Raw genomic sequence first — 20,535 nt, 5'->3', positions numbered from 1 at the left:
TAAAGTGCCAAGTTTTGGATTCACTAGAGATCTGTAAAATCAATATCCAACAAAATGACATTAGGCAGGGATAAAGTTATAAAACCAAAACCTAAGCTGAGGATGTTACCCTGTTTCAGGTCTCCTTCCCCCTCTCCAGGTTAAGGACTTGATTTATTTTTCTTTTCTGAGAAAGAGGAATGATCACTGATGAGCTGTGGCACGACTTTAACAGCAGTAGGTACGCACAAATCAGAGAGATCGTTTCCGTCAGTTTAACTCAGTTGTTACATGTGGACCTTCGAGATAATCACTGGCAGAACAGAAATTTCATTCACAAAAGTTTATCAAAAGTCAGTTGTGGTTTTTTTACTTTGTGACTCGATGAATTGATACTGATGTGGATGTTGCAGTCTTCATGGCCACCTAGTATCACTAAAACAACACCAGAAAAAAATGAAATAAAGTATATATTAAAAAAAAAGCTTAGATTAACCAAAAAAAAAGGTTCTTTTTTCCACCTCAAAATCACACAGTTTGGAGCCCCAATGAAGTTGTTTTCTTACCAATCTAAAAAGCTTGCAACTGATGACAAATGTTTTTTCAACAGTGCATGGAAATTACACTGAAGTCCTGCCCTGTACATGCACCTCTAGGCATGCACTCCTCCTTTTAGGTTAAGCGGAAACATTGCTCAAGCAGCAGTGTCAGAGCTATGCCTGTAAGACCGTTGCTGAAGAATTCAAAAGAATGTATTCAATAATGAAAAATAAGAAAAAAAAAAAAAGAAAAAAAAATGGGAAGTATCTAGCACCATATCCTTCATTAGCACCCATCAAGTGAGGCCAGCACCAAGTTTGACCTATGGCTCTTCACTTTCTTTTTTGTTATTTTTTTTAGTTTTAATTCTTTCCCCAGCAAACTCATCCCAGTTTTTGTCTTTTCCTCCCACTGACTGTGTCACTGTGCACTGGATCCAGTTGGCCAGCAATGGCAGGGAAAGCTAATTCCACTTAGTTACTGGAAAAAAACTATAAAAGCAAATATGCTTCCCTAAGGGCCTAGCCCAGGATGATAAAAAATCCAGACCAGCAGCATATTTCCTTACAATCAGTTTTGAATGTCATCTCTTTTCCCACTGAAAAATAGAAGTATGAGAAGAGTACTCCGGGCATGCTGAAGCATACTGGTGGGCGCTGCCCAGCTCTGGAAATCACACCCCAGATAAATCCTCAGGCTGGGGAAACAGCGCCAGTCTCCACCCCAAAACTGGGCAAGCCCTCATCGCGTTTCAGATGGGCCACAAACACACAAATGCCATGGGGCTGTAGCTAAGATTATTTAAAGTTATGGGGTCAGTGACAGCAGCAGCTGCTGCTCCTGACCTCAAGGGAATCACGGTTCCACTTAACACAAACTCCCGTCCTCCCGTTTCTCACTGGACTTACTGGGATGTGGGTTGTGCTCGAAGCTGCTGGAATGGGTTCCCAGTAGGAACCACGTGCTGGAACACGCAACAGGGGCAGAGGAAAAGGCAGCACAGGGGAAGATAAATAACTTTTCCTGTTAGGGCTGGCTCTACTTGTTTTCCCTGCCTTTTCGAAATGAACAGCTGCTGCTCAGGTTTGCCAGCATCCAGCACTCAAAAACTGTGAGTGAGAGACTCAGAAATAGGATGATTGTCTGTAAAACAGTCTGATATTGAAAAGAAAAAAAAAAAAAAAAAAGCAGCTTCTTTTTATTTAGCTTGTGATTACTATGTCTGCAGGGATCCTTTTTCAAGCTTTTTCCCTCAGTTCATGAGGAGCAGAGATCCACTCTTTTTTTCCCTTTTTTCATTTTTTTTTTTTCCAAATGAATGCTGGGATTCTAGCATAATCAACTAATTCCAGGAGCTGAGGCTTGAAGATAAAAAAAGTATACCATGTCGCAAAGCTCACAATGCAATCTCATTGCATTGGCAGCGGTTCACTTGGCTCTGGAAATAATAAAGTGGGAGACTGAAATGACAAACAAACTGGAGATCCAAGCCCAAGTACCATCGGGGAATGCAAAGCAGATGGCCAGCTAAAGAAGACCGGCCCAAAGAATCGCTCTAGTCTTCGTAGTAAGATTACTGACAGCATCCACCGTGGTTACCTCCTTCCTATGAACGTGCCTGGCATGGTTCGGACCTTGGTGTCCTTGTCATGAATTATTAAGACAAGCAAACAAGCTGGAGAGCCCTCTCAATTGCAAATCATTTGTGCACCCTCTCACAGCAAACAGGGACAGTCAAGGGCACTGGGGAGCCTATGCAAGGGTTGGGAACAACTCCTTCCAAACGTTCCTGTGCCATCTTGGGACTACATTCCTTACGTTAACCAACCATTTAGCTACCACAAAGATAACACTGATGTGTGCTTTCAGGAAGAATCGATTATTCAGCGTGCTTGTATTAAAATGTCTGCTGTCTTTCAATATGCCATAACATTATTTTGTCAAGAGAATTTGTTTAGAAGTTGCAAAATGAAGTCTGTGCTAACCAGGAGCAGGCACAATGGAAATTAGATTTTGGGACTCCCCATAAATATGCAAGAGTGAGCATACGAGATCATACGTAGCAATTCATTTTCAGAAAGAAGAAAAAAAATAATAAATTACATTGTCTTCTGTCATATCCAGTTTGCCCAGCGGAGGAAAACATATGAGTATCAGCTGTGACCAACAGAGGTAAGCAGTGTGATAAGAATGCCCTGCAGAGCTCCAGCGGGACAAATCCTTCCTGCCTACCCCAATCAATACATTGGTTTATTGGGGAAGAAACAATTATTGTACAGCGAGTTCCAGACCGCCAACCCCAGCAGATTCTCTCTGTAGCCAAACAGGATTTCTCTTCAGTTTATGTCCATCCCGAGCACTTAGCAAAGCTGCCCAGTTTTCTTGTGCTTCTAAGTATACCGCTATTTTCTCCAATTCTCACTCTTTTCACCAGTCTAGAAATGTAGCACTGACCGCTAAGTAAAACCTACGTGCTCTCCTCTGTGCTTGTTCACAGAGATCGGGATTTGGGACTTTGGACTCAACAGGAAAAGTTTTCCACAAGTGCTTGGAGCTAAATCCCACTCACCGTATTTGGGGGTGTTGCTCCATTACCTATTGGTCTGAAATAAGCCGGATATAATCATTTGGGGCTGAGAGGGAATTACAGCCCCCCTTGAACAGGCACAGACCTCCTGTTCCCCTCTCCCAGCCCATCTGCCCACAGCCTGGTGCATCGCTGGAGCGCGGCCAGGCAGCCAGAGAAATGCATGCAGTGAATAAGGTCTTCCTTCCCCAGCAGCCAATAAAGATAATTACACAGGCCAGCATATATTAATTTGAGTTCAGCCCTTTTCCCACTCAAATTAACGTCAGTTTGGCCGTTAACGCTGATGCTAGCAGAAGCTGACCCAACAGCACGGGGCTAAAATGAGACTACTCTGCAGCTCGCTGCTCTTCCTCGTTGTGGGCGGAAGGGAGCTGCCGGCCCAGCAGGGAACTGGTACCAGTTCTCACAACCAGCTGGGTGTCCGAGGCACCAGAGGTGTCTCTCACACCTACTGCAGGATCTTAGGCAGCGGGAGCTGCGCCGTGATCAAAGCAGCACCACCTCTGCCCCTGCAGCACCGCAGCTGGGCCCCGGGCACACTCGTCTCTCTGGAGCTCATTTGCCAAAACCAGTGCTAAGGGAGGGCAGGGGAGGAGGCACGCACGGAAAAAATGTTACCCCGGGAGGCTGGAGTCAGGGGAGCTGGCAAAGAGGAGATGGCAGCTTTCCGTGAGGGTGCCCGGGTGTGCTCAGGCAGGCGTGTGACACTCAGGGACTCCCAGCGCGGGTCTGTCGGGTTGTTACTGGGCTTCCAGACCGCAGGAGCCACTTGTTATCAATATCAGGGATGCCACTTGAAAAATCAGGGAGAATCCATTGTGGCCTGTAAGGTTATTCTGGTGTGACGGGCACCCCTTCTATCTCCTTTTCCAGGGATGAGGCTCAGCCCCTACGTCTCCATCTCTGCTCTGTGCAAAGCCAGAGGGGGGTAACAACACAGTGACCGTGGGGCCTTCCTGCAGGCCAGCAGCTCACCTCATCCCTGCATCCATGCACATCTGGATGCATGCAGATACACACACACACACATAGTTATTACCCTCCCCAGTTTTCCCCTTCAACAACATTTTTCTTTCAGGCAGTAGCCTGCCTATGAGTATGTCTGAATATACAGATACACAGGCACTCAGCAGCAAGGCTGAAAAGCCTCAGCCACGCTTCCGCGGAGCACAGGTAGCACACCGATCTGCGCGTATCTCAGAAACGCACACAGCTCTTCTCTTTTCTTGTTCTGCTGTTTCAGTAACTCCGCCGAAAACTTTGCTCACTGGCCTTGTATCACGGTGGGTGTAACTACAAGCAATTGCTTGCCTGCTACTCAGAGCAGTCACATGCTGGGACTGCTCATGTGCTGCTCGTATTTTCTAACAGCTGAGATGGGAAAAAAAAAAAAGAGAGAAAACACAACTATTTCTAACTGAGACGCTTTCCTCTGTTGTCTGAATGCCCTCTGCTACACCGATTTCCTTCGGTCATTCCCCTCCCTGTTTCCACAAAAATAACTGCTTATAATTCGGATCTCCCAGCTTTCTGCCAGACAGTATTTGCAGATCGACTGCCAAGGCAAGCTCCACGCAGAAAAAAGAAAGGGAGGGAAAAAAAAAAAAAAAAAGGAAATGGCAGATTAAAAAGATCAGCTCTGATTCTTACCTTCAGAAGCAGACTCCGTTCAAAGCCCACAAATACTTTTACTTCGCTGGGAGTCCACCAACTATTTTTAGCTCCCCGTGGGGACGCCATATACGGCCAGCAGCCCCCTCGCTAGCATTACTAATCTGCCCAGCATAACAGCGGGACACCTGCTGCTAGTGAGTCACTCTGTGTGTGAAACTAATGCTATATATATAGGCAAACCACAAAGACAATTGCTTATTTTCCTCCCTAGCCTGTGTTGTTTGTGCCTTCCTGGATTCTAAGCACAGCAAATAAGTGCAAAGACAGACTTCTGATTACAAATTCAAAGTAAAATTCTTGTTCTCTTCAGATCAGAAGCTCCAAGCTGTGAGCTGTAGCAGAAGCATGTTTGCTTGTGTTTGTGGCATGTATACTCATGTGCATACATACATCTGCACTTTCACACACGTATTCACCCTCACCGTGACTGTGTTCTTGCAAGCTCCAGCTCTGATACACGCAAACCAGCGTTTTCTCAGAAAGCATGAGTGGAAATTCAATGATTATAAATCTAAAGCCCCATCCTGGTCCTGCCTTCCCTACTCCCACACAGGGTAAGATAGAGCAAGCATGGAAAACAGGCATGTCCAGGGGAAACAGGTCTATAACCTGCCAGCATGGAGAAGAGACCTGCCACATGTTCCTCGTGCCTCATACGAGGCAGAAGTGGCTTAGGGCTTGTACAGTGGCTGTGAAACACCAGCCGTACTCCCCTTCGTTTGCTTCCCAGCCATTACTTGAGGCAACAAACAGGGAGAGAGCAAGGCTTTGGTCTGCGCTGGGAGCCTGATTTAGCTCTCCCCTCAAGCCGTGTATTTTATTGTTATAGGCTGCACTTCAAAACTTTTCGGAGCTGCAATAAAGAGCTGCTAGGTCTGGCTTTGTGATCTCTGGAAGATCTCTCTTTTCCTTCTTTTCTGTCGCTCTCTTTATTTTTTCCAAAATGTGAAATTTTGGTTCTTTCTGTCTTTGAAATAAAGGCATTGTACCAATCTTCTGGCGTGGACAATAATGTGTATTTCTACTCATGATGGACACTAGTACTCACCATTCCTAACCCTAGCTCACCCTACTGTCCTACTGTGGAATAGGATGAAAATTTACAGGAAATACTAAAAACATCTGGCAATAACCTTAACTGTCATGGGCAGAACGTGTGATAGGCATTGCAACACATGAAACTGTACCCTTTAGATTGGCGGATATAACCATGTAAACCTGTATGTTGCCCCCACAGTAAAGCACCTGAAGTATTCAGTGGATAATGAAAAGCTTCCTGGAGGCTTATAAAACCATTGTATTGAATGTGTTGCACCAGGATGATTTTTTAAAATATATAGAGAAGATACGTCTGTTCCTAGAGAGCTCTGCAGATTTTCAAATACATTTCTTTAGAGCCTTGCTTTTTATTTTGTTTTACTTTAGTTTTTGTGTCCCTCTTTATCTTCTTCTCCTGTTGAACTGGAAGAAGTATGGTACAAATGAAGAAACTCTCCCAGCCTGTCTGGTTCCCCTTCTCCAAGAGGAGCCGGGTTAGGCAGCAACAAATGGCCAAATTTTCCCTCCTTCAGCAGCTTCAGTTGTGTGCTGTATAAAACCCTTCAAAACCTGAATGAAGCTCCTAAAAACTGCCTTTATGTATGTCCAAGGCTCTTTGAGCAAGATTTTAGAAATATATTTCAAACCCAGAAATTAAAAAAAAAAAAAGACAGAAAGAAAGAAAGAAAAAAAACAACTTTGCAAATCAACATCTGACCGCTGAGAATGACGACCAACATCAGCCCTGAGCCTTCTCCCCCAAATAAAGATATTCAAGGAAATCATGGGCCCTTTCCCTCCTGCTGGATCCAGCAGAGCAGCAGGACTCGGGGCAGGCAGACCCCGCAGCACTGGCAGCTTCACTCTGCAGTGCTCTATTCCCCTCTAGTGACTGGATTGCACCGAGGGTATTGAATCAACTGCTGCCTTCCAGCTCCTCAGAGCCACCGCATCCCTCAGGCACAAGCAGCTCTGGCTTTGTGCTTCAGGAGCCCTGCATCCTTTCTGGTACCTGCAACCCCCCCAAAAAAATGTCCCCTCCCATCTCAGAAGCAACCAGCTGCAAAGGGGAGAGTGACAAACTGAGTGCAAGGGTCAGCTCTCCCTGCCACCCCTCCAACAACAGCCTAAGTGTGCCATTAACATATTAAGTTACGCTGAAGATCTGTATGTCTATGAAATAAAAAAGAAGTAGAAGCAGAAGATGAAAAAAAAAAAAAATCAGCACGTCTGCCTTGAATCCCAATTACAAAAGAATTGTTTGCCTTAATTCTAAATGTATTTAGAATATGGAGCATATATTTCCAAAGGATGTTTTGTATTTACAGCGTGTCTGTCTGGTTATACTGCTGCAATGTAATTGTTTTCCTGCTGAGAATTATAGCAGTGAAGTTACTCTGGGTGCGATTACAGCTAATTATAGTTTCGCTTTGGAATTTAAAGGCTCCCCTGCACCACTCTCTCCTTTCCACTTAGACACAATGGCCTCGGAGCGCGTTGTGGCTGCTGCCCGTAATTGTAGTAACCGAGGTCTGTAAGGTCACTGCCAGCTCCGTGGCATTCGGGTGCCTTTGAGGTTTAGTTGCTAGAAATGGGTAAGTCATTACGGTAACAATGTGAGGGAAAATCCACAACAAATACCCTGCACTGAGCCCACGGCTGAGGCAATATCAGCCCAAACTTCACCTGGGGGGAGCTTTAACCATGAGAAGATGGCATTCCCTGCCCGGCAATGCGCTGGGCAGCCTTTGGGAGCAAGAGCAGTGCAAGATTTGTATCCAAATGGGGCAATTCTTAACAAAGATAAGTTATGTTCAGGGTGGCTAACAGCTGAAGGGCAGAGAGACATTCATTCCTGTGCACAGACCCATCAGGAGGTGGTGACTGCTCTGATATCAAAACTAGAGCCCTAGGAAAGCCTGCGTAAGGCGGCAGGCACAGCTTGGCCAAGCTGCAGCAAATTCATTGACTGCTCCCTAATGGGAAACAGTTCTTGACATTTTTCATAACTGTAGTTGTTCCTTTTGCCTCTAAATCTTTAAAGTCTGATGCTGGAATGAGGTTTTCTTCATAAATCACTTCCTTCTATCATACCTCTGCCTGTCGCTGCTGATATCCTGAGCAGAGAGCTGAGCTCCAGCTCAGTGGAAGAGCCGGGAGGGCATCCAGAACACACCACAAAGCCCAGCCCAGCACCAGCTAGGGTGGCCTCGATATTAATTCAGCACAAAGCACGCTGGTGGCTGCGGAACAGCTCAGGCCCCTCAAACTCTGCAGCTGGATGGAGAAGGGCCCCCAGGCAGTCCCGGTCCCCCCACACCCCAGATGGCGCAGCGTTGGGAAGAAATGTATTCCACTGCTGAGCGGCACCATGTGTTTCCAAACAAAATGTCAATGAGTTTTCCAGATTAAAACATTAAAAATGTATGAGCAACAACTGTCGCACGCAAGGGAGCTAATAACACTGGTAAGGTTTACTCCTTCTGAAAACAGGTGACATCACGTTTAGGATCAACTTATGCAGTTATAGCTTCATCACATCAAAGGCCAGGAAGACTCCTTAGATCTACATTTGACCTTATAGCAAATGCTTACATTTTACCTAGCTATCTCTAATCGAACACAATTATAAGGCCCAAGATAGCCAACAGGGGAGAAAAGCAGCAAATCTCACTCTGAAGCCATCAAAGAGCAGAGAATCCTCTTTTTCCTCTTGAGAATTTGCTCTAACAACCAAGTTAACTTCCAGTTAAAAACAAACAAAAAAACAAAACACACAACTCATTATTTATATCCTGTTCAGTTTTTAAACATTGGCTCTTCCAATTTTGTCTGATAAATCAGAGAGACTTTTAGGATGTAGTATTTTCTTCCCAGAAACAGACTCATGCACACAAAAAAAATCACCTCAAACTTTTTTTGGTCAAACAAACACACCTTTGGTCAAACAAACCTTTCAGATAATTGATAATAATAAAATATTGTCAGATATTTCCTCTGACCCTCAAATAATTGCAACCATTTTTTCCTACATATTCTCCAGCTTTTCCATATCCTTTCAAATTTTCAACACAGTCCTTTGCTAGTTCAGACCTGGTTTTAATAATGCTGCACATAGAACTAGAATTACCTCTTTTCCTTTTATACATTTAAAGGCCGCATAAACTCCTTTTGCCAGACCATCACAGAGGTTCTTTGGTTGCATGGAGGCATTTTGGAGCACCCTTCTTACCATGACTGCTACCTGTGCTCTCGTGTGCAGGGCTGTGCCCGGGGACAGACCAACATCTAGCTGGATGGATTTCTCATCATCTTTGTCAAAAGATTCAGGTTCCTCAGTGTCACTCTCCCTACTTCTCCTCAGCATCCCTCTTTCTTGATCTCTGTGTTGTGCAAAATGTTTTCATCTTGTGTCTTACTGCTGACCACTGATACAAACACGGGAGGGCTTTGATGCTCTGACTTAGATTTCACGTGCCCCAGAAACCCCAGGTCCGTTCAGTGCCAGTTCTCCATTGGGAGCTGCTTGTTGAGCTCCATCAGACACCTCTTAATCCACTTAATGTATGTTCCAGCATTATTGAATAGTGCTAATGTTTAATCAGCACGTTATTCAGTACCAAGTCAAACACCTTACAAAAGTGTAAATGCACTAAATTTATACAATCGGTTTTGTCAAGCAGACATGTAACATAATCAGAGAGCAGAATTAGGTTTCTTTGATAAAGTTTGCCATAAAGCCATGCCATTTAGACTATTTAGTAATTCAGTTTTGCATCAGCTTTTGAATTATTTAAACCCAAGTGATTACAAACTAACCAGCCTGCTTGGCTCTCAGGAAATACTTCTTCAAAACAGCCTTCTCTCTGAAATTAATACGGACACTTTTCATATGACCGGCTGAGCATTATCTCACTCCTGAGGCAGCCTTTACCTCCAGGGGGATGGGGCTGGATTTGCTGCCTTTTGGGAGCTGCCACAGAAAAACTGGTCTCTGATGGGACCAGCTGGCTAAGGCAGGGGTACCGTGTCCCATTCCTCCCAGTACCCTTCACAGCCACCCTGCTGACAGCACCTCACCAACACTTCCAAGGAAAACAGACAAACAAACAATTCTTCTTTATGGTTTTCCTTGCAAAAAGCTGAGAAATGACTTAATCAAAAGAGATAATACATGACCTGTGGCATTCCTGCATGCACCTGGCAGCACGCAGCCACTGCTGCACACAGTCTTGTGGTTTAGGGCCCCAGAGAAGTCTGCTCTTTAATTACATTAGTACAAAGCCATGGCCACGATCTTATGGGCAGAAGGATGGACACATTCTGGAAGAGATCCAGCTGCCCAGAGGATTTCTATAAAGTTTGAACACAAAGACACACATTTGTTTGTATCAAAAACCCACCTCTTTTTGTTCAGACCAAGTTATTTGAAGGAGCCTAAAGGTATCTGGGAACCCTTTGCGTAGTCCCCACCTTACTCCTTTAAACAAGTTCATTTTGTCCTGCCAGAACTGCTGTTGCTTACCTCATTAAATAATAACGAAACCTCCAGGAATTCAGCAGAGAGCTGTATGTTTTGCACATAAAGACACAATGGCTTCTTAGTGCTCCTGCTGTTATTCAGAAATCATGCAAAATGAAGCTGAGGCGGGAGCAAAGCATGGCACAAACGTGAAGCCTTCATACTTCATGAGCATACCTCATTTGCTCTGCTGTCAGTAACTCAAAACCCCAATGAAAAGAGGAGAGGGGAAAAAAATGAAAGAAAATAAGTAAATTATATGCAAGCCACTAGACTCATCACTTAGCTGCTGGCAAAATATTGACTCCTGAATGATCTTTGTCAAATCTCATAAAAAAAACAGCCTCTAGCTGATGAATCTTGCCATGGGCATTAGAAGGGGTGCTGCTGGAAAAAGAAAAGAAGGGAAATGGAAAAGAAGGCTTAATTTTAATTAAGTAACCTACCTATGTCTGCATTTGGTCACGGCTCTCGTGATTTGGAAAAGAAAATGCTTGAGGGCTTGATTTTTGTTTGTTTTAAATATTCATGGCATTTCAAATGCCTTCTGTGCTGGGCTTGGTGGACTTGATCATAAACAGCTGAACCAGCTGTGGGGCTCCCTGCAGTGAAAACCTCGACAGCAGCAGTTAGCTCGTACGGCCACTCAGCCAAATCCCTGCCCCACCACCAAAGATCACAGCAGAATACTTCCAGTGAAGGAGCTGCTGGGACCCCATGCAGGCGCTGAGCACTTCTACTGGTTTCAGGAGTGAGATAAATGGACATGCAGTATGTCTGTATCAGCAATCTGGACATTTTAGACTATATAATTGTACTGACATTTCACCATTACCTGGGTTTTTGCTCAGCCTTTAACCCAGCTGTTAAGGGTCGAAGCTAGGAAGGACAGTACTATGAACAAGGGGTAAGCAGTGGGGAAGAAGAAGAAAGTATTTGTTATCTAGAGCAATAATTTATCACTTCCAGACAGTACAGCAGGATAAAGAATAGCCTCCTAGTTAAATAATTGATTTGAGACTGAGAGGATCTGTCCTGGCAGATCTTGGACCTGCCAAATAGAGACATAAAATGGAAGAAAGGCTCCCGGTCCCAGGTGTGGTCTGAGGGGTGCCATGGGGACAAGCTGTGCTGCAAAGCCCCAGATAAAATCCCAAGGAAGAAATTTGCAGGACTTAAGACCTGGATTTTTCATCATAAATAATGTGCCATAAGCTATGCTGAGGTATTCCACACAGAGTCTGCCATTTCCAGTTTCACTCTAATCACTAACCAACATTAATTCAACATTAACTCAGGACTCACCAACCACTTTCACCCAACTCATGTTGGCATCATGTAATCCACCCAAAAGTCTCTCCCTGAGTCTCCCCTTTTTTTTTTTTTAAAGTGATTTTTAAAAATCACTTTCAGTGATATAAGAATACTCCTAAATGTCAGCTACAGGCAGGAGAAGATAGTTATCGGTCTGTTTTTAGAGAGAATTTTTGGCTCAGCTTCTTCTTCCTACCCTGCTCATCACTGATGTATTTTTAAATGAATCCTAAAATACACACCAGGAAACTCTATTAAATAAAAATCATGAATGGCATGCAGACTGTGCTATTACTGTGCATAAGAAGATAACAAGACTCCAGAGACTGCCCTTTACATTCTGCTGCTCTCGCTAACTACAGACCTGGCCCAGCACCCGCGCACATCCCACGCAGAAGGGAGAGCATCACGAGCCCCATACAATGTGCCTGGGAAGAGGCCGGCAGAATAAGAGATCAGAGAAGAAGAGAATTGGGATCCATGAGCTGGGCTCTCTGTGTGCTCAATTAACTAAGTGATTGGACATGCACAATCAGAGATCCCCAACGCGTCGTTTGCAGGTTATCAGCGATACTGGACATGAGCTGGAGCAGCACTGGGCTCCCAGTGCCAGCAAACTGGAGGAACAGATTAGAATTCTGAAAGCTTTTTAAAGCCAGGCTCTCACCTCAAGACACAATAAAAGAAAAGCTTTTAGATCATTCCTGGCAGAGGAGTTGGAAAGCTGCCATGTTCACACAGAGTAACTATGGTAATCCATATCAGGTTGCAGAAATCATCTTTAGCATAGAGTCTTTTAAGCCCTCCAAGAAGCCGTCTTCTTAATCTACTTAAAAACAAAAAATAAAGGGTGTTTCAAGGTCAAGCAGTACTAATAATGGGATCAAAGACACTGAATGGGAAACGAGGTGAGGCTCCACATCCCCAAGCACCAACCCCTGTCTCTGTGAGGAGTGACAGCTCTGGTGCAAGGGACAGCAGCTGAGCAGGGGACAGGCACCCGTGCCTCGTGCTCTGCGTTACCATGTGAGCTTGATCATGTCATTCGCAAGGAAGACTGCATAATTAAGATGCTCTGCAGAAAATCTGTGCTTAATTGCTTTGATGCTTAGGTGATTGAGAGCTGAATACATTACTGTGACAAAATTACTGAACACAAAGGCCTTGATGCTGTTCTTTTCCGTGCCGGTGGAAACGGGGCTCAGAGTTCACCTCCATGGGCACCTGAGAATTGCTGGAGCTTATTTACCCAGGCAGCCACAGCCCTCGGTCACACTCCAACTCTGCTTAAGTACTTGGGATTTCACTGTGACGGTTCTAGAGGAATCTGATTCTCTTGTTCACTTAGGCAGAATCAGGAGTATAGAAAATCAAGTTTCACTATTTCAAAATTAGCTCAAAATTAAATTCCAGTACTTAAATCCCCAGGGTAAATCTAGCCTGAACTTTTGCCCTGCTTCACCCAGCTGTGTGTGCACAGCAGGCTACCCTGTCATCTAGTCATCTTCCCCAGTATTCCTCAGATATCTGAGTGATCCCTGCATGTCTCTGAACATCCTTGAAACTAAGGCAAATGAACGTGACAGGAGCTGGACCCAAAAAGGATCAAGAACAAGGGTAGCACAGAAACCTTTGAGGGAAAAGATGACATATGACCAATGAAATCTCAAATGGCTGTACTGTAAGAAACTCATAATTGGACTTACTCTGCTGCTTTACTTTGCTGCCTGCTGAGCCAGACTTCCCTCCTTGTAAAGACAGGAAAACCTCTGATGAGTCCAACAGAACATCAAAACTGAAAACTGTTCCTCATCAGTCTTATGATAAAGGGCCAAAATCTCAGAGATTAGGTGTCTATCACTGCATCCACATTCTTTATTTCTTCTTTACTTTTTAATACAAAAGCTGAAGTTTTCCTCAGTGATGGGGTCTTTTTTTCTTTCTTATATGCAAAATGGTTGTACTTGTGTGCACAAAGCAGCTGAATGCCCATCTGTCTGGTCTGCTCATATAAATACAGTACAGGGCAAAAATCTGCATTTGGGGGGAAAAACTAAACAGATGTTCAGGAAAAGCATGCAGGCAAAAAGCTTCAGAGATGATAGACACTCCGCTTTGGAGATACTCTGAAAATCAGGACTAAAATATCAGTTTTAGATGGTAATTGCACCTGTGAGTGTGGGTTGTTGTGCCCATGCCTTCCAGCCTCTGACTGTGCTGCAGCAACCCCAGCCGTGGAGCAGCAATGTGTCCAGAGCCTGCTGACAGCCAGCCACCCTTCCTATGTAGGGGGATGAAGGATAACACCTTTCCTGTCAATGAGCTTCACTTATTTGTATCACAATGCCATTCCTTAGCACAAACAGTGATGGGACCTGCTTGCCAGAGCGGCTCTGCTGGTGGCTGCTGAGCAGACTTCACTTGCAGCCAGACCTGTGTATCGTCTCCATCTATTCCTTTCCTATTCCTTGTGCTTTGGCACAAGTTAGGGCCGTGCCCAACTGCCCAAAATCTTTCTACTGCCTCCTCCAGTCCAGTCTCTACACAGATCTTTGAGGAAGAGCCCAATGCAGGCAGAACGCAGCTGCACAGAGTCCCTCTGCAAGAAGGCAACCACAAGCAATTTCATTCTCCCCTCAAGCAGTCCCTTGTACACTCCACTGCAAAAGAGACAGTCATGGAGTGTCAATGAGTGTTTAATTAATAAGCTATTATAGAACTACTTTGCTAAACTGAGCATCCAATGAGGAAATAACATCTAGGGAGCAAAAGCATGAATGAGGCTCCAACTGTCAGCTTTATGGATGTCTGCTGTTGGGATACGGCTCCTTCAGCTGTGATGGAAGGATTTGCACTTTGGGAAAGAGATACAGGAGCTAATGCACACACTTCTTGTATGCACATTTTCCACCTGGAAAATGTCTGTAAAGATACGGTCTGCTACACTGTGTCTCTGGCACAGGAGGGAGAAACAGATGGAGAGATCGTCTAAAACCCTTTTTTCTCCATAGTTAATAACCTGGAGCTCTTCTAATATCTAGCATGTGTAGGTTGGCCTCATCACTATGTGCATGCTCTTCCGAGGAAAACCGACTACATTCTGTGGCTGGATAATACAAAAATGTGTGACTACTTTACAAAGAGAACAGGATAAGCTCTTAAAACCACTGTGTCCTTTACGAAATGCTGTTTACAGCAGATCTGTCACGAGCATCAGTAACTCACCTAGCCATCTTAGCGCAATATGACATTTTAGTGCCAGTGAAATTGGGAATGAAATCAGCCACATCTTGACACAAGTTTAGAAATTAGGAAAACCTTTCTTTTCCCTTTTTTTTTTATCTTCTCTCTTTAAACTCAAAAATGTTGATGTACTCTAGTGGAACACTGCAGTGCTCCTGAACAAAGAACTTCCTGCACACCATCTCACGCTCAAAATATAACTCTGGGCTTATTTGGAATTAAACCAAATTTTGAAATTGTTATTTTTCTCATGAAAAAAATGTCCATTTCAGTCCAGCTTGACCTAAGCAGCAGTACAATACTGCTGGTGGAAGGAATTGCCTTCCTATCCCCCACCCCAAGTTTGTTCTATGCTCTGAAGTAGGGGATTTTATTACTCTCAATTTACCGTGCAAAGCTACAAATAACAGCAGCCATAAGATTACCCATCTCATGTTAAAATGCAGCTGGAATACACAGCCTCCTTAGATACTGATTTCCAGGGGAAGCCTTTATACTGTGTTAAGTATCAGACTCTTACTCCCCTGCATGAAGAGCAAGTAATGCCAACAGAAAGGAGTCAACCAGAGCATCTCCACAGCTCTTGCCAAAATGTACTCCTCAGCAACTGAAACAAAACTCTTCAGCCCCTACAAAGGCCTCATACCCCTTTGGTGCCCACACCTCATACCAGTGAGACTTAGGCTCCCATATAAAACTCAGAAATGTTACCTTTCACCATTAGGAGCTGCCATGGGAAGCCGACGTAAATTCAGTCTGCAGCTAGCAATTTCCTGTTCATAAGTCATCTGTTTCTCTATGTCTTAGGGGGAATACAGATTTTTCTTGGGACACCAGGACTCAGGGGAATTACCTGTAGTTAAACATCTGATTAATGGCTCATTAAGAATCAGCAACAGTGTTTATTCAGTCCCTGTCTGAGTGTGGTTTTGCAATTAGGTGCTTTTGAGACTGCAGGTGTGTGAAATATTCATAACCCAAATGGAAATATGATGGAAGTGCAGTTTATGCTTACTCAAGGGCTGGCTGCTCTGGATTATAAATATAAAGCAGAAAAGCAAAGGTGCGATTATTACTCTGCCCAGGGAGTGCCCAGACACTCACAAGACTCTTTACAAACATATTAGAATAAATTAGTTGGGACAGAAATTTAGTGTTTAAGTGGCAGCACCTCCTATCCCCTTCATGCCACCTCTGGTACAAGCTCCTGCTAGATGCAAGGCTAGCTCATAAAAGCAGTTACTTGTGTAGTAACCAGTGCAGCCAGCAGGATCTGAGCTTCTCTGGAGGCACACCCACTGAAAGAAGAGAGGAGAAGGAAGGGGACAGATGACCCTCGGCCAGGTCTGACTGCTGGGTTTCAGGTTCCATATTAAAATCACTGGGCCTTTAGTTCTGTTTAAGGCTGAATCATTTCATTATCTTCCTCCCTTACCTGACCCCAGGATGACATGGGGTGGCCACAAAACCTCTCTGGCCTCCATATGATGTGCTCCTGCCGTTTGCTACGTTACCTCCAGAGCAGACACACACACTGAGGAGCTGCAGCTTCTGATCACAAACACAGCTAGCAACAGGTTACCAGGAACTTTACAACACGCAGTCATAATGCTCTAGTTCTGAAGATGAAACAGGAGCATGGAGCAGGAGGGGTAGGGGGCAGACAGCAGCAAACACTGCCACCTGAAGAAAGCTCCCCCATCAACTTCAGGTGGGGCAAAATCTATCCTGAAAGCCGGTAACTTGTCCCTGCTGTGGTTGCTGGTATGAGCATTGAGCCTTCCCTGAAACCACTTCCTTTTCCTAATTTATTTTATGCTGTTGTTTTTTAAAAGGGTTGTTTCAGAATTCCTCTGGGTCCCTTATACGCCGTGCTACCACCTTGCAGAGGCTCTCAGTGGTGCTGTACAACTAAATATTAGTCACAGGAGAACGGGAATGGATAGTCGAGCACAAACAAATCTAAAAGCAGTGAACCATCAAATGCGAGGAACGCGGGAGGAAGCTGACAGATGAAGGACTGCGCAGAGTCCCTAAATCCAGAGCAGGTTTCTGAAAGGGCACCTTTTTTTCAAGAGGAGTAATTCTAATAGTCTCTCTCCACTGCAAAAGGGAAGGATTTATCTGTTTGCCATCACTGATTGCCTGATGTAAAGTGCTTTGTACTGGCCTAAAAGGAGGCAGACAAGTGCTTCCAGATGGTGGGAGGCAGCAGGTGAGGCCTGATCTCTGCTCCCACTTGCTGCAGGTACCCTGAAGCCCTGGGTCTGCAGGCTCCCCCCGCTCCCCCCATCCAGCCTCTGCTGCCCAGGCCCCTGGGGGGCTCCAGTCCAAGCCCCTGCTCGCAGCTTCCCACCTACGATGGGATGCACAGAGCCTTTGTCCAGGCAACTTTGAAGCCTCCACAAGGATGGGGGCTCCTCAGGTGCCCTGCTGCAGTGCCTGGCTGCCCTCAACGCGGAGACCTTGAAGTCCAGTTTTAATTTCCCTCACTACAGCTTGTGTCCCACATCTCTTGTCCTTTCCCTATGCACCAAGACTCTCCTCTGTAATATTCATGAAGGAAGTGAAGGCACCTATCAGGTCTCCCCCTGCTTTGCTTTCCCTTCCCCAGAGAAAACAAACAAACCCAGAAACGTTTGGTGCTTCTTTCTGGTGGCTCAGGGGCAGGGGTAGCCTGAGAGAGCCTCCAAGGGTGGACACCTAAAGCCCTAACATCCAGACTTTAGGAAGGGGAAAGTGGAGGCCCCAGGCAGTGACCGTACTGAAGACCCCAAAAATTCAGGCTGAGTACAACCATGACATTTAGAAAGATGCCCAAACCCATTAAAAAATTGATTTAACGTTGGTAAATCTACCATGGTCTGAGGTAAGCTGTTCTAGTGGTTCATTAGCAGAAGCACTGGACTTTTTCCAGTCTGAATGTTTCCCACTGCAGTTACCAGTCTTGGCTTATGCTATGACATCATCTGTGACATCCAAGGGTCCTCTGCTACCACCAGACATCTTCCTTATTGTTAACGCTTTGACAAAGTAACGAGACACAGTCGTTTTTAGTCTATAAGCCAGGACTTTTAGAACTCTTGGGTATTTTTTTTTTCAGAAGTATTTCAAAATTTGTCACACAGCACTGCAGAAATGGTCTGTCTTTATTTCCCTGTATATTGGTAACATCTGCATTAACTCAGTCTTCTCCAGCTCTATATTCAAGGTCCCTATTTAATTTCTTAGTCACTGCAGCCAGCGCACATTGAGGTGTTTATCATTTCAAAACCACAGTCACCTCAGCCAATAAACATGACCTATTTTCATGGTTCCTGGACCTCACATTTTCTGTGTCATTCAAATAAGTCTTTTTGCACGCTGGATCCAGATTGCTTTGAAGAACTGATTTATTGTTATTTACTAACCTGCTCATTTTTATGTCATCTGCAATCTTTGTCATTAGTAATTGGATATTTTCTTCTAGATCATCGATAATGGTGCTCTACGACGCTGAACCAAAAATAGATTGCTGGGCAGCTAAGAAGCAACCACACTGAATGTTGGTTCCCTGCTCCCAATTACTGTAATGTAGCTAAAATACCTGTAAACGTGAAGGCCGTATCAAAGGCCCATTTGAAAACCTTTTGGAAAGCCTCCAAAATAGAAAAAGGGAGACTTTTGCAGAGCTGAAGAAAAAAAAAAAAAAAAAAAAAAAAAAAGCTTAAATCTGTTATTTTGAATAGTCTTTTTTTTTTTTTCTTTTTCACAAGAAGACTTCATCAAATACTTTTTAACTATGTCAGGGCTTTAAGTTCTGTCAAATAAGGAATTAACAGAGAAACTGTCACATTATTGTCTTGTTAACTCTTTCCTTTTCCTACCATATGCACAAAAGTCTGGGAGATATTTCTTGTTAAAATGTCTCTCATTTTCTCAGATTTGAGGAGAGCCACCATTTACTGTGAGCTGACATTTCTAGCAAAATAAAGGATAAAGTCTGGAAAAAATATCATCCTCCCAACCTTCTCTCTTATTCTCTTTTTGAAACTGTATGTTTGATAAGTTCAATCAATATGAAGTTTTAAAAAGGCAACCGATGGCAGTTGTCTCCTAGAAGTTTGAACTATAATAGCTATTTGAATCCTGATTTGAATCCTGGTCAGGCTTTTTAATCTACAGCAGACAGTATTCAAGGATGTGCCAAATTTTATCTGTTAGTATGATTTACTGTAGTATTTATTGTCAAGGGTTTTGTTTTTTTGTAATATAAATTCATGCACAGCAGTAGTCCCTGCCCCACAGAGTTCCACCAAGCAGCAACCCAACAAGTGGTTTGCGGCAGTGAGTTAGTGACAAAAATAGGAAGCAACCTGCGGTTCCTAACCAGTTCTGCACTCTGAATGTCTCCTGCCACCTGGCCAGGATATTTGTGATGTATTTCTGGGAGAGATAAGCTTTGAAACAACTTCAGAAGAAGATAAGGATGAGAGAAGGATGTGTTCACGCATTTGCTTGCAAGTATTTTATCTTTGCAGGGCCCATGAGCGAGCACAGAGAACCAAGCTGTGAGCAGTCTCAGGGAAACCACATATTTAACGTTAATAATGTACTTCAGTACCCAGCTAAATCAGGGCTCCCGGTGCCTTGTCAGAGATGCTGATTTCCTGACTCTGTAACTCTCTTTTTTACCACGGGGACTTGTGGAGTTGCTCAACCATTTGCAGTTCTCTTGATGGCAGACAGTTTCTTTATATGTGACATTTTTCTAAGATTGATACAGAAAAGGTCATATGCTTTTCCTCAGCTATGTGATTAATACTATTCAAGGCTTTAAAAAATATATAGCAAAAGACAATAATTGTCAAGGTTTAGGTGTACATCTAGTGAATTCATTGCTGCCATTAGGAGACAATTTGCCATGCCTCTGACGGAGTAAGAAGTAAGAAGTAAGTCTTGTAAACAAAAGAAAATGTAGTGAATATACCAGGAAAAGAATGAGGCTTTTGTCACCGTTGTCATATAAATTATCTGCCTCTCCCCCCACAAGTCTAAGAATATTTATCAGTAGTATGTTGGAATCCTACCTATTAAACAGTGGAAAATAGAATCATTTTGCAGAGCTAAAACCCATTTCTAAAAAGGGAGAAATCCCTCATTAAAATCAGAACCCCCTTCCCAGGACCTGCAGTCCTGCAGGGCAGAGACAGTGCCATGCTCTGTGTCATTTGGACTTGGTGCAGCCTTGTGCTCTGCACAGCTGGGGGGATCTGTCCCCGGAAGACCCTCTCGATTTCCTCTGTATTAATAGCTAGGAATCCAAAGTCTCTTCATTGTAACAACGTACAGTGCAGACCTGCCCTTCATTTCAGGGTTTCTATCCAAAAAAACATAACCGATGCTCTAATTAGCAGCTCTGCTGACTTCATCTGGACTGCGAAGGATTGAGAAGTCACAGCCAACCTTTGATTTAAAATCAAGAGGGTTACAGCCCAGCCTTCCTTCAAGAAACTGATTTCTGCACTCTGGTACTCATTAGGAAGGAAGCTTTTACTGCCATACATTTGCCTTATTAAAAGGCTGAGCTCTCCAACAGATAAGTTACACCCAGATGTTCAATTCCACCCCTTCTTTTTTTGTGCCCATTGGAAAT

The 20,535-nt window shown here is 44.1% G+C and overlaps 1 protein-coding gene and 1 long non-coding RNA gene across 5 annotated transcripts in view; one reads left to right on the top strand and one right to left on the bottom strand.

The window, feature by feature from the left end:
- The window catches only part of SGCD (sarcoglycan delta), a 517,792-nt gene that overhangs the window by 331,745 nt on the left and 165,512 nt on the right, over nt 1–20,535 (bottom strand). Inside the window, exon 1 of one of the 4 annotated variants that reach the window (XM_013176026.3) lies at nt 16,336–16,446. The exons of 1 other annotated variant lie outside the window; for it this stretch is intronic. The gene's annotated coding sequence lies outside the window, so the exon portion shown is untranslated. Of the gene's footprint in view, nt 1–4,759; nt 4,790–16,335; nt 16,447–20,535 lie in introns of those variants that run through there. 2 more of the 4 variants (XM_066977269.1, XM_066977274.1) reach the window with 2 other exon arrangements.
- Nucleotides 16,497–18,429, top strand: LOC106032852 (uncharacterized). The gene is made up of 2 exons (XR_001205070.3): nt 16,497–16,611; nt 18,370–18,429. It is a non-coding gene; the product is annotated as an uncharacterized lncRNA (long non-coding RNA).

This window comes from Anser cygnoides, chromosome 14 (assembly GCF_040182565.1).
Source record: "Anser cygnoides isolate HZ-2024a breed goose chromosome 14, Taihu_goose_T2T_genome, whole genome shotgun sequence".
Taxonomy (NCBI): domain Eukaryota; kingdom Metazoa; phylum Chordata; class Aves; order Anseriformes; family Anatidae; genus Anser; species Anser cygnoides.
The sequence above is the reverse complement of the archived record's forward strand: the minus strand, read 5'-3'. Positions and strand labels throughout refer to the sequence as shown.